This window comes from Rhodamnia argentea, chromosome 7, assembly GCF_020921035.1.
Source record: "Rhodamnia argentea isolate NSW1041297 chromosome 7, ASM2092103v1, whole genome shotgun sequence".
NCBI lineage: Eukaryota > Viridiplantae > Streptophyta > Magnoliopsida > Myrtales > Myrtaceae > Rhodamnia > Rhodamnia argentea.
The window spans coordinates 4,311,897-4,325,676 of NC_063156.1; the positions used below are offsets into that span (position 1 = coordinate 4,311,897).

Here is a 13,780-nt window from a genome sequence, read left to right on the forward strand (position 1 = left end):
AAATACACAATACATGAGAGACCAAAGAAGTCCTAAACCTATTACAATTGCGTTAATTTATTCCTAATTTTTTTTTGTCAATTCATTACTAAACATTGTGCAATTGTGTCAATTCAATCTATTTGGCGATCCGACACCGACGTGGCGTCGCTAATCTTGACATGGCAAATTTTTAATAATATTCTAATATTTTTTGAAAATTTTAATTATTTTTCCATCTTTTTCTTTTCTTTTAGGTTTTGGGCCAGCAGCATCCTAACGACCACTCGCCTCAGCAATGGCACACGGCCCTCACCAAGATCTCGGTGAGGGTTCGCGGCAAGCAAAGACTCGAAACCGTCACCAGCGGTGTAGCACCCCCTTAAATAGTTCTAAATTAACAAGAAATAAACGAAACGGATTGGAAAGATGACTCATGCGGGGTGAATTAGCGGATGATTCAAACTAAGCCCTTGAATTGATTACGGGCTTGATGGGTGAACGGCGGTTGAGTGGCCGGAGGTTGGACCCAGCCCATTAAGAGAATCTCGGCCCAATTGTGCTCGGCCACGGGAGGAGCCCATTAAAGACTTTCGGCCCAATCGTGCATGTGACAATAGGCAGCGGGGAGGGCTCGGCCCACATAAATTAACTCAGCCTAATCAAATGGCCGGCCCTCTTGTTTTCTTTTTTCTGCCAGCTACCGTGGCCCAAACTGGTCCAGCCCAATGGGACGGCTGGTCCCTTTTTTTTTTTTTTTTTGCAGCGGATAACCATGGGCAGCGCGGCCCATTTTCCCCGGCCCAGCTGCAAATTCACGAAGGCCCATCTGACCCCATGAAGTCTGGCCGATTGAAGCAAGAAAATCAGAAACCCCCACTCTGTATCTGGCGTTTTGGCTTCCTCGGTTGTGTGCAGTCCAGCTTCTTCGCTCAACCAGATGCTAGGCGACTCCACGGTAGCCGGTGACTCGTATTCAGGCGCGCAGCAAAGACCAAAGCGAGTTACCTATCTAACTCATCTACTAGTTTGTCCAATGAGTGCCGAGACATGGTGCGTTCGGCGGTGGTTGAGCTGCTGGTTGACGTCGGTTTAGAGTGCCGGTAATGGTAGATAACTAGAATTTACATTGCGCATGTGAAGGCGAGTCAATGGGTGCCGCAGATTGGGTGTTGGGTCGCAGAAGTAGTCAGCGTGACAGGGGAGTGCGGTTCGGCTCCTGTCCATTGAGTCCAAGCCGGGAATTCTTCAAGTCGTTGGTTGTTAACTCTGGTGCATGTGCTGAATTTTAGTTGGGTGAGGCAACTGAAACTCGGATGAGCGGTGTCGGCAGTGGAATCGCCGCAGAAAATGATGGGATGAAGTTTCGGGTAGATTAGATTCAAGTGAAAACGCGCGCGTAAAGGGTCGAAACATGTTGGGGTGTTTGGAAATCTGGTTAGATCAAATTCAGTTGGCGTCGGATTGTGAAGTTAGGGGATGGACTGTTTTATATCGAACGACAAGTTGTTTAACCGAGAAAGAACGAGTTTGGTTTTGATAAGTGGGTATTTAGTTGTCTTTCACATGGTTCTCTATTAGCATGATGGGTGCGGAAAAACCGTGGTAAGCGAGAATGATGGAAAGAATCGTCAATGTGAGGGGTCGAATTGTAATGAGCCGAGAGGCATAAGGCACGATTAGGATCAGCTATTTTGTGACAGAATTAGAATGGCTCATAAGTTTTTTTATTGGCATGGTTGAAGTACTTAAGGATAGGAATAGTATTTGGGACACTCAACGAGACTAAGTACTCATCCCCCGAAGAAACGACCGTGCCTTCTTAGTTGCTAGACCTTGGGATCTATGTGCTGTTGTGTTGGCCGAATGATTGTGGGTAATATTCAGATAGTTAGATTAGCTTGCTTGTTGATACGATGTTTTGGCTTACGATGTTAACACTTGTTACGGCTGAATACTGCATGACATTTCACAAAGCCACGCATTGGCACAAAACATGGCATGTTCATACATAATATGGTCTGGTACCAATTAAGATACGTGGAGTTGGGCTTTGCACCTAGATGTTCATACCACATAGAGTCTATGAGAAGATCCTATTGTGTATCTGGGCGGCCTTGTTGTTTGACTGGGCCGGTCTAGGAGGCAGTATGAGACAATATGGAATCTGTACGTAGTTGAAGTGGTCAATTCATACTAGCGAACAATGACATGCCTCTTGCACATATAGCCATGCCTAATATTCATAGTATACTGTTATGTAGCTACTCATAGTACGTCATTAGAGGATTACTAAACTCAGGGTTGCGCAAAACTTTACAGTTTACCTAAAGCTTACATTATTCATTCATCTCTTTGTATGGATTAGTCGATGTTTCGGAAAACTAACTTGCTGAGTTTATCTCACCATTTATTCATTGACCTTTTTTTAGGTAACTGAGTTATGGCCAATCTTCCCACTATATCCTATGGCGTGTCGATCCGCCTATCATGGGATCTATCATCTTTTATCGTACCGGGATTATCGGACCTAGATTTCGTTCGGGTTACTTGCACGATGTGGGTCCGTGGTGGGCTCGATGTGGGGGTGACACCACACCGTTTTGTGGCCATCTACGGCCGCTTGGAGGGTGGATTGGGACTCTTCGGCCCACTCCCCGTTCAACTACGTGGTCGGGGGTGGTTCGGTGTAGTGGGGACCTGAGCTGTTTTATGTAGCTCTATGTAGATGGTGTACAGCACAAATCGACATTTTGATGTATAGATCGACTAACTTAGAGACATGGGAGTTTTTGATGTAGATGCTTTTATGTAGTTGCGTTTTGTTATCGGGTAGAGGCGATATGCGACTTTTTGAGGCCTTCCCGATGTATCTCCCTAGTTGTACACAAAACCGATCCGATCTTGGTCGGTCTTTAGTAAATAAAAGTGTTATTCTTTGATGCTTTCTCTGTGTTCCTCTATATGATTAGTTGTGGATTATTTGATAATTCGTTAATTAATAATATACGTTAGAGAATGTGGCAAGCCTGGGAAGTCACAAGCGCCGGCGAGGGCTCACGAGGCCCTTGCCCAAGGGCTAGCGGAGGTTGTCAACCCAACCAAAAAGAAAAGAAAAAAGATAGAAAAAGTTATTAAAAATTTGTCATATTAGCGCCGGCCAGCCAAATATGACACAATTGCAAAAGTTTTAGGATTGAATTAGTAAACAAAAAGTTTATGAGTGAATTGGTACAATTGCAATAAATTTATAACTTTTTTGATAATTTCATCTTTAAACATGTGAGCGATAATATAATATTACGCAATCCCATTTGCACATTCATTCAAAATATATAATACAAGTCATAATACTTAGGGATCCCCTAAAGTATGAGGTGCTCTTTACTTAAAATAATAAAGAATAGGAATTCAAATTGGAGATGTTGAAATTTGAAAACTTTATTATCTATGTATAAAAACCTTGATCAGCGTTGGAGGAGGGTACGAAATATCACCATTGTACATTGATGATTAGAACACAAGAAAATTGGGAAAATCGAAAGTCAAAGAACAACTTTCTCCCGAGCGCAATGCAAGCCGTATAATTTTGAAACCAAATCGCTTTCACTCTCCGACACGGTCTACAAAAAACATCATTTCCCCAAAACCCCACTATCCTTTATATATCTCTCTCTCTTCACTCTATTCTATCTAATTCAATAAATTAATAATACCCTCAAATTCAATCACGTAATATATTTTATATAGTTAATGCATAAACTGCCCCCATAAGCCTCGTAAAGGGGCGAAGAAGTTGAGGTTAAACGCTGCCATAAACTCAAGATAATGTTGCCCTTGCTCCATGAAGTCAAACATGTTGACTTTGAAGCACGACATGGCCAGGGTTAGGTCAAGTTTGCTCTCGTTTTTACTTCAGGTAAGGTTTTCGAGCTCAGCAGATTCATTCATTACGTCATATATCGAAAGAATTTCACCCCCACTGTGCCTTTGTACCCTTGTAGGTTGTACCTATCTTTCATGAACAGTTATGAAACTTTTAGTTGGCAATAAACACTATTCATTTTGATACAGCTATTACTTACTTTTGAGCCATATATTGCATGGGTCCATGCAACCGAAAAAAATAAATAAATAAATAAATAAGTAAATAAAGAAATAAAAGTGGGATTTTCATAAAAACAGTACCTGACTATATTTCAAGTTAATTCTGGATTAGGGTTAGATGCATCTCCGCCTTCTCTCCACCATGAGATGACAAAGCTCTCGTTATCCTTTTCCTTCTCTCTAAAATACTTAAAAAAATGTGGCTTATGATGGTACGAACAATGACATATTTATATTGCAAAAATACAAGTTGCTTACCCATTTCATTGATGGCTTCTTTTGATTATTGGCTTTGATCCTGTGATTCCCGCATTGTTTTATTGCATTCACGTGTCATGCCACTTGCCAACTAGGACAGGAACAAAACATAAAACAGCAGGAAAACAGCGTATTGCATTATTATTCGCGTTGTCCAAATTTTTTATGTATAACTTATTTCATTGCCATATAGGTGCAGTTGTTTAGTTAATTGATTATGATGGAGTTTAATTACAACAAATATGTTTGAACATGAAAGTGGCCCCTGCTCATGTAATGCTCCGTATACGTTTGTCTCATCAGCCTATCTGCTACTATACCTACCAACAGTGTGGGACATGTATATACTATACAAGACCTAGCTAACTTAGAATTTTAGAAAAATCCCAAAATTTGACTAAAATGAAAATCGAAGACAGCTATAGACATGTTGGCATGGTTTTTACACTTTGTTTAATATGGTATTGAAACCTATAAGTGCACAAAACTCTCGGAATTATCTATATTTCTCTCTTTTCGAAGGTAGTGAAGCATATCGCCTAATTACTTTTAGTACATTTTCAAAAATATATGCACTGCCCGGATTACAAGGAAGAGTAATTAATCAGTGGCTCTCCAACACTCTTGTTAGCAAGACTCTCGTCAGTAATTCTTTTAGATGATTAGTTGCAATAATTAAAAGGAAAAAACTCACCATGCTGTGCTTTATATGACAAAACAAAATTAGGGTTTCCCTTTTCATTATCATAAAGAGAGAGAGAGAGAGAGAGACCATTGAAACTTTCTTTCATTGCCACCAAAATGGCTTGAAGATCTATCTAAAAGCTTATTCAACTGTAGCTTTACTGTGTATGCACCAACCCCTTCGCCTCCATTCAGTAGTCAAGAAGAAACAGATAAAGCAAGGAACCCCAAAAAAAAAAAAAAAGACAAAGAAGAAAAACACCAAAAAAAAAAAAAAAAAGGAAACAAGATTGCTCAAGAGAATTTAGAAGAGAGAAAAGAGGGAAAATAAAAAATGCCTGGCCTTTCCATGTACGCCGTCGTTGAATACATCCTTCACGAAAAAATCCAGAGACCCTTCGCTGCGAATAATTGATCTCTCGTTGAACTTCTTTCAACCAGCAACAACAAGTTCAACCAAACTCCAATGGCGATGATACTGTACAAAGTGACAGCATGCATTGATGATGAGGCAGTACATCTTCTTTCTCTTCTTCATAGCTTCGGCTGCTGCTGCTGCTGCTTCTCCTCCTTCTTCTTCGAGGCCCAACACGGGAAAAGATAGCCACAAGAGTGAGAATCAAAGCGGAAGCCAAAAGAATGTATATATAAAGGGAGAGAGGAGGAAAGAGAGAGAGAGATTGCTCCCAAGAAGATGACGAGGGTTTCCCGTCAATGTGGTTTTCAAGAGGGTGTCTGAATTAATTTAAATTTTTTGATTTCTCGGTCTAAATGGAAGAGGGAAATTATTTGATCATGTTTTGTCCAAGTGTGGGCCAAGAATTGAACAGGCCCCTTCTTGTTGCGCACGTCGGGGTTGGTCTGTGTCTTCCTCCCCAGCAATGTCCTAAGTGAGTCCATAATTTCTGGGCCCTTTAGTGTCCCTATTGACCCCTTTTTATCTTCCGACTAATTTAATCTTTTCCCATTGACCCAAAAAACAAAAGAAGATTAACCTTTTCCCAACACATTCTAGACGCCTCGATAAGAGGGAACCAATCAAATCACTATTGGTAACAAAATTACAAAAAAAGTTCGACCCTTGCGTGTATGCTTAGCTCCTTGATTCCAACACTTTTTCCCTTTCCTTCTAATAATATAAGCTATTGATCATCGTTGAAATTGCGAGAAATGGAGTCTCTTGATATGGATAGTCTATCATGAACAGTAAATAGACTCGTCGGCGATAATAACGCTGTAACGTTGAAATTCGCATCCGTGCAATATTAAGTAGCATAATCACTTTTTAAAAATTTCCGTGGACTTGGTACCCTTTGTGATAGTAGAAAAAGGAGGGCATTGCCGGACGCGCATATGAAGCCAAATTTCAGGCAAGATGTCTTCGGACTTCAACCAAACAACAGTCCTTCCAAAAAGAAGTTAATGTCTAGCAAATGGTTCCTTTTGTAGCTTCATCTTATGCCAATGGCTTTAATGTGAAAATACGCATCGAAAGGTGTAGTATCTCTTCGCGGAAAACGTAAAAAAAACTTGCCTTGATGTCAATTAGGGCAGTCAAAAAGGCCCAATCCAAGCCTAATTAATTCGGTTCGTGATTTTATCTGATCTATTTATCTTTGCTTTTTCTTATTTATGTGGATCTTTCAAATCATATTTTTCCAAGTTTCTCAACAAAAAAAAAAATTGCGGGACTTGATATGATGAATTCCATCTATCGAAAAGTTGTGAGATTAATTAGGTGTGGGGGCAATTTCCAAATTCCAATCAATCACCGAAACAAGTCTTGGTCTTTATTTGATTTTGTCCGTCATGGGGTGATCATGCTTGCATAAGAAGCGTTGACTTGCGAATCGGACCGTAGTCAAACAGTGGCTCATTTTTGAGAAGGTTAGGTGGTCCTTCCACAGCTGGACCGGAACGCGAGGAGGGCAACACGGACACCTCCTTCGAGGTAAAGCTTAAAGACGTAATTAGCACCACCAAACCCGTTAATTATTTCCAGGGTTTTGTCGCCTAATTGCTTTTGTCCTAATTAGTCTTGTCCTCGTCCCCGACATCTGACCTTTTGCACCTCATTAAGCACTTACAGACTAAATCGAAACAAAGAAAGGAAAATCGAAAAGTCAATTATCACACGTAATTCAATAATTTCCACATCCAAGGCACTTTAGCTAACACTGAAATAACTCGTTCGGAATTTTTTTTTTACTGCCAATTCCATAATCTGCGCAAGTTCAAACTTGTTAATTAGTCCGTAGCATCCCTAGCCACAGAAACCGAAGCGGCAATACCCTCCTCCGTAGCCGTGACGTCCCGGATAACCACCGTGACCGCCTCAGGCTGGATAGCCTCCATAGCCGCCACGGCCCCCGTAACCATCATAATCGTCACGGCCTGGGTATCCTTCGTACGCCACCGCCCGGGCACGTTGCATCATAAAAGGTGTTCATCTCATTTGGGTCCTTAGCTGTGAGATTGAGAACAACGGGCCAACAACCAATGAAGTGGATAAATGTTGATTAAGTATTAGCAATTATATATGAAAATAGTATGCTCGTCATGCACTATACAGTAGATTTGATCTGTTATATATGCTAGAGCCTTCTTCATGGGCGACGATGCTATTGATCCATACAACCGATCTGATGATCTCGTTTTTGGGTAAATGGATGCAGTCATTACTTCCTCTTATTTTTTGCAGTTGATCGAGTCAACTTTGGAGGGGAAGGAACGAAGAAATCTAGCTTAGCACAAGGCTTTACACAAGAAGTTATTGGTTCTTATAATCTTCGCTTCACCGTATGGAATGAGAATGAACGTGAAATAATAAAGTTCAGATCAAAAGAGGCACGTTGTCCCTTGCAGCACAACTAAAAAAAGGTTTATTCATGTTTGATGTCTTAGTGTAGTGCATTAGAGCGGTTCATAATTGTGTGATCATATAAACCACTCCTTCAACGCGATATATGTATTGAGGAGTTGTACACTTGCCAAGATTAGCAATAAAAAAGAGAGAACTAACGAGGGAAAAAGGGAGTTACGAAGAACATAAAAGTTGCAAAATTTAGACGTTGCGAACATCGAGTTTAAACTCATACGCAACTTGTAAGTGATCCCAAAAGCAAGGATGGTTCTTATATATTGGCTCACCGTTGTAGACCGATTTTCTCCAATAAATTTATCTGATTTCAAGAGAGAGAAAATAAAATAGATAGATACATAAAGATGCATGTATCCATGCATGCTATATTATGTTATGTTGCACCGGCTCAAGAATCTTGATGCCTCTCTTTAATTTATTGTTTTCTAGTCATGAAGATGCGAACTGCAATAGTTCTCTGTGTTTTATCCCCATGAAACTATCTGAGAGAGATCTCTCCAGTTTGTTGGGAATCGGATGGTGGTCACAATCACGATGAGAGCATTAGAAGCAACGAGTCACTTGTGATCAATTTGAGGAAACTGAAGGAAGCAACAACAGGCTTCTCTGAGGAATATGAACTTGGCGAGGGTGGTTTTGGTTCTGTTTACATGGTACTCATACCTGCTAATGCTCAGCCAATGTATAATGTTAGTTTTGGGTGCATGAATTGACTCAATACGAGTAAAATACTAAGGGAGATTGTCCACGGCAGGGAAAACGCCATCAAGCATCTCAGCACGAGGGACACGAGCTAAAAACAGAAATCTTGCCGGTTGCCAAGTTGCTGCATCGGAACCTGGCGAGGCCATTAGGCTTCTGCTTGGAAGAAGACGAAAAATTTTTTGCTTGTGAATTCTATCCCAAAGCGAAAGCTTGCTATGTGATTGAGCATCTTCGTCTCTATCCCGACTTAATCTTAAAGTCCTGAAATGCCCCATATCACATGGTGGTCATAGTTTTGTCTTTCCTTATACTAACCTTCAGGGAATAAGAAAGCAACTTCATATGCACTGTTCTCTCCTTTTCGAGTGACATCAGGCTCGATCTGTGTTTGGACGTGGATGCAGATCAGATCAAACAGTTTAGCGTGGAATGGCAAAGATGTTACAGAATCATAGTTGGAGATCGTGACAGGTCGAAAGAACTCAAAGTTTCCACAATCCAGTTAATCTTCAAAGCCATGTATGCGTTTCACAGCATCGCCTTCTTTCTTCAAAATGCAAAGCTGCATATAAAACTATTGTCAGCTTGGAAATCACATCTACTTGGGCAACTCGTTGCGGGCATGGCAACATTGGGCCAACGGAACGGCTCTAGAGCTCCCAGATCCCACCGTAGGCGATCATTTCCCAAGGTACGGTGTCCTGAAGTGCATCCAGATTGGCTTGATGAGCGTTCAAGATGGTCTTGCCGATAGACCTTTGACGTCCGAGGTGATCATGATGCTCCGCAGTCACACAATCTCTTCTCCAGCGCCTGCAAGACCAGCCTTTTTATGTCCCCATGGACAAACAGGAACCAGGCTCTGCCAAGGGAAATTCTAACGCATGTTCAAGTGATCATTTCAAAACTTCATCTGTGCAAGGATCTGTAATTTGAGGTTACAATTAGGGAATTGCGTCCACGCTAGGGATCAAAGAAGCAGAGCCCTAGTGCCAAATTTGTGTTAGAATCTAACTTTCACGCCTTCTTTTTTTCCCGCTTTTGGGTTCTTTCGGATCTGGCAAAGTTTCTTCACCCGACCCGAGGTGCTTTCAACTAAAGCACATAGTATTTTCTTGGAAATTTCCTTTTGTAAAGTTGAAATAATCCAAAATGGAAAAAATGAGAGAAAAAGAGAGAGAAGTGGCAGTTTGGAGGTGTGAAGTTCTCCATCACAGAGCCGTCGGACCACGGCTTCATTGTCGCAGGGCCGCCAGAACCAAGCAAGCCGTCACCGGCGGCACCCAACCCCAGGCAACGCGTCGCGCTGCGCAAGTTCCAGCTTTGTTGCAATCTTCTCTCTACCGTCTTGTCCGCCTTTGCAGCTGCAGATAGGGGGTGATCGTTTCTCGGGCGGTCCGGTCCTCGGCCTAAAGCGGGAAATCGACAAGTCACTCCTGAGCGATCCGATCCGGTCCCATTCGATTCCCGGCTCTCTCTCTCTCTCTCGACCTCGCGTCCCGACACTCTCGCCAAGCTCTTGTCCTCACTCTCACGTTTTCTTTATGTGCTTTCTCAGCCAAGAAAACTGCCGAGGAAACAGCCAGAAGAGCTCGAGAACTTCACACAAAAGACCTCGCCTCACTTCGTGTTCTCAGTCGAGCTCCCTCTCCCTCAACAAACTCACGATTCTTTTGAGACCTTCCCCCACCCCACCCCATGAAGAAGTCCCTTCAAAGTCTCTACCTTTTGCCTAGTATCTCACTCGATTCCCCTCTCATTTTCCTCTGCATTTTCACTTTTTACTCTCTGCTTCCTGCAATTTTCCAGCAGAGAATCGTCTTTTCTCTTTGCCAAAACTAGCTACGACAGCCCCTTAGCTTTGACCCCTGCAAAAGCTGGCTGTACTCCACCGAGAGAGAGAGAGAGGAAAAACAAAAAACAATTCACGGGATATGGAGGCCAAAAACTGCTCTATAAAGCATTCCTAAACACACCCAGGTCCCCAGCGAACAGCCCTAGTAGCCCGACTGCCTCAACTTGCGTCCCTCTCGCTCGACCGACGCCTCCCGCTTGCCGTCTCAGCCCGAGGGTCGACTCTAGCCTCCCTCTCTCGCTCTGCTTTGGCCGTTTGGAGAGAGAATACTTCATCTGGCGGAACCATCGACGAGCGTTCCCGACGAGTCACCCACCTAGCTGGCTATAACTCCGGTGCTCGCTCCGTAAAAAAGTTTCTCTCTTTTGGTGGAGTCCGTTGTTGAGGTGAGTCTCCGATCTCTGACTGGGTCTCGCCCTTTTTTGCGTTCCATCTTCGAAAATTTCTGAGTATGTGTGCCGATTCCACTACGGTAGCAGGATTTGGGAGTTGGTGCCAAACGAACGCAAGCCACATTGTCAAGGGAAGGTGGGTTTGTCGAGTGGGTACTCTAAGATTGCAGTCAAATGTCGAATCCTTGCTCACCCTTGACTTGAAATTTTGATTTGTAGCGAAGGGTTAGTCCAGACTGAATCTGTCCAAGGACAGAGTAAGAACGAGTGCTCCACTGTTCCGGCTTCTTGATTGCAAAAAGGGCATGTAGGCTGAGGTAATATGTTTCTCCTGAATAGGTTGTCTATGGTCAGGATTGCATTTTGGCATAAACTCCATAGGAATAATCTGATTCTGGGTGGGGTATCTAAACGCCAAATACTTTTCCTTAACTCGCGGGGTATCTGGTACGATGATGAGGCTTGTGCTGTGAAATTCTGATCTACCGCAGCTCTGTCCATGGTATATGCACTCTTCACATTAGACTGACCTGATCTTGTTCCTGTCCACACCAGTCCATCGTGTGAAAATTGAGTCTTCAAAGGAATCATTAGTATTTCACTAACCGTTTGCTCGTCAAATTGCTGGCACACTGCTGGTACCCCAATCATGCCATGTTTTGGCCATCTATCTTCACGAATATTAAACTTTTCATCAAAACACTTTGTCATCCCCATGAGGGTTATGCCCCTTTTCCGCATTCCACAAAGAATTTCGAGGGAAGTAAATCCCTTTTGAAGTCTGACTCCATAGGGACTGTGGGTTCTGAGATAGTCTCCAAGCTTGTTTTCATGTTTTTTTTCTAACATGGCCCTGTTGAAGGATAATAAATCTGTGAAGCCCATTCCTCCCAGGTCTTTTCTCTGTTTTAACAACTCCCATTTCCTCCGGTGAATGCCGGTTTTAGAGTCACGGTTTCTTCACCAAAATGCGGCAATTCTTTTCTATATGGTGTGACAAATAGAGACCGCAATTTAGAAAATGGACATAGCATATTGGTTCAAAGCTTGAACTACAATTTTGATCAGAATCTCTTTACCAGCTTTCGAAATTAGGTTTTCCTTCCACCCTTCTAATTTCATGTTAACTCTTGCTTACTCTTGCTAAAATCCAAGCAAATATTTGCTTTTTATAATCTCCCCATTCCGATGGAATTCCTAAATACTTGTCTCTCAATTTCGAGGATTCTTAATTCACCAGCCATACTAAAGCAAATACCAAACTTACTCAAGTTAATTGCTTGCCTGTAGGCATAACAATGTTGGTTCGAGACTAATGCTAAGTTCTGACATTCTCTGACTTTTCCATCCAAGAAGATGATTGAATCATCAGCAAACAAAAGGTGAGATAGTACGGGATAATAGTGAGATTACTTTACTTTGAGGCTCTCGTTTGTTTCCTCTCATGCCTAAACCGAGAACCTCCGGTTATGATATCATGATTGACCTCGTTTATATGGGTTTTATGAATGTTACTTCCTCCAAAACTACGCCATTACCGAATGCTGAGTTTGCTATGCTGAACGTTGGACCTGCTGGACTTGTACTAAACTCAATGTGCTTGTATAAAAAAATAGATAGGTTTTAGTTTCAGATTTGGTTGAGTTCTCACTATTCATGTAGGTTAGGGAGTTTTGTTTCTTGGTTTCAGGCCAATTTGAAGTTGTAGGTCTCAGTTCAATCCATTCAAGTAGCTGGAAATTGCTTGCACGAAGTCGAATCTAATGTGTTCTATTAAATATCAATAGAACTGACTCAGTTAGACATTCGTAGGATGATTTCTGAAATCGTTTATAGCGAAATGTGTTTAATTTGATCCGTGTACGATGTAAACCAGTTATTTTCGATTCCTTTCTAGGAAATGAGAGAACTTGAAATTCTGATTGACCGCCCGATGCATCGAATCCAACGTCAGCAAGATCTCGATTTTCACTCCATTATGAGTCCGCGCATGCACATCTACGAAAGAGACGAGTAAGTCTTTTCTTCGTTTCGTAGAATTGGTCCGTAGAATTGATCCACCATAAATCATTTTCTTGATATTTTTGCCTAATTGTTTTTTAGTCATATGGCATCCGAATTGAAAGAACTTGCCAGAGAACATAATTCGGTGGTCGCCATCGTAGGTAAATTCCATGTTTGCGATATCAAGGAGCGATGGAATTAGCGGTTAGTCGACTTGTGTTCTTTACTATCTAATGTTGCTTTCGAGACATAAAATATCTCGCCACTTGTTTAATCGACTTCATATATATGCAGATAGGTAGAAATTTGTTTTGGGCTACTGCAGTAATCAAAGATCGAAGACGAGTTATCATGTGATCTGTTTTTTTCTCAAATGTTCCTTTATTCCCCCTTCAGAGAGCTCATCTTATTCTGGAAGATGGTAACTTTGCATTCTATTTTACCATGGTTTCGGGCTTCGAGCCAGAAATCTCTACATGTCTATTTCAAGTTTTGGGATGGTCGCGTGCGAAACTGATTTTTGTTAAATTTTGCGGCTGGAAATTATGATGCGATAGGAGAGGACATATCGAGTTTTGTAGGCATGAGGTTCCTCTGCAGCCTCCCAAATATATTATGAAAGGAAACTCTAATTTCCAGACAGAAAATATCAATACCAAAATAATTCAAGAGGTCACGATGCAAGTCCAATCAATTACTAAGAGGACAAACGTTCATCTAATTGGAGAAGGCGCTGAGTCCAGGCCTCATCCTTCCAGCCTCAACAAAGTAGATAGCCGGTTAGTTCAACACATACCCCCAGCCAACACCCGAATCAATGCTGGGCTCGCTTCTTTCTGCTTCGATGATGAGTTTTTGGGATGAGAATTAGGAAGATGACCGGCGTGCAAAAGCCCAACTACAGAAATTGGTACA

At 42.0% G+C, this 13,780-nt stretch overlaps 1 long non-coding RNA gene across 2 annotated transcripts; it reads left to right on the top strand.

Moving 5' to 3' along the window:
* The first annotated feature begins 10,827 nt into the window (after positions 1-10,827).
* On the top strand, positions 10,828-13,102 carry LOC115750931. Of its 2 annotated transcripts, XR_004016549.2 has the most exons (4): positions 10,828-10,997; positions 11,081-11,178; positions 12,152-12,243; positions 12,759-13,102. It is a non-coding gene; the product is annotated as an uncharacterized LOC115750931 (long non-coding RNA). The 2 variants fall into 2 exon arrangements; XR_004016548.2 differs by lacking the exon at positions 12,152-12,243.
* Positions 13,103-13,780: the final 678 nt, after the last annotated feature.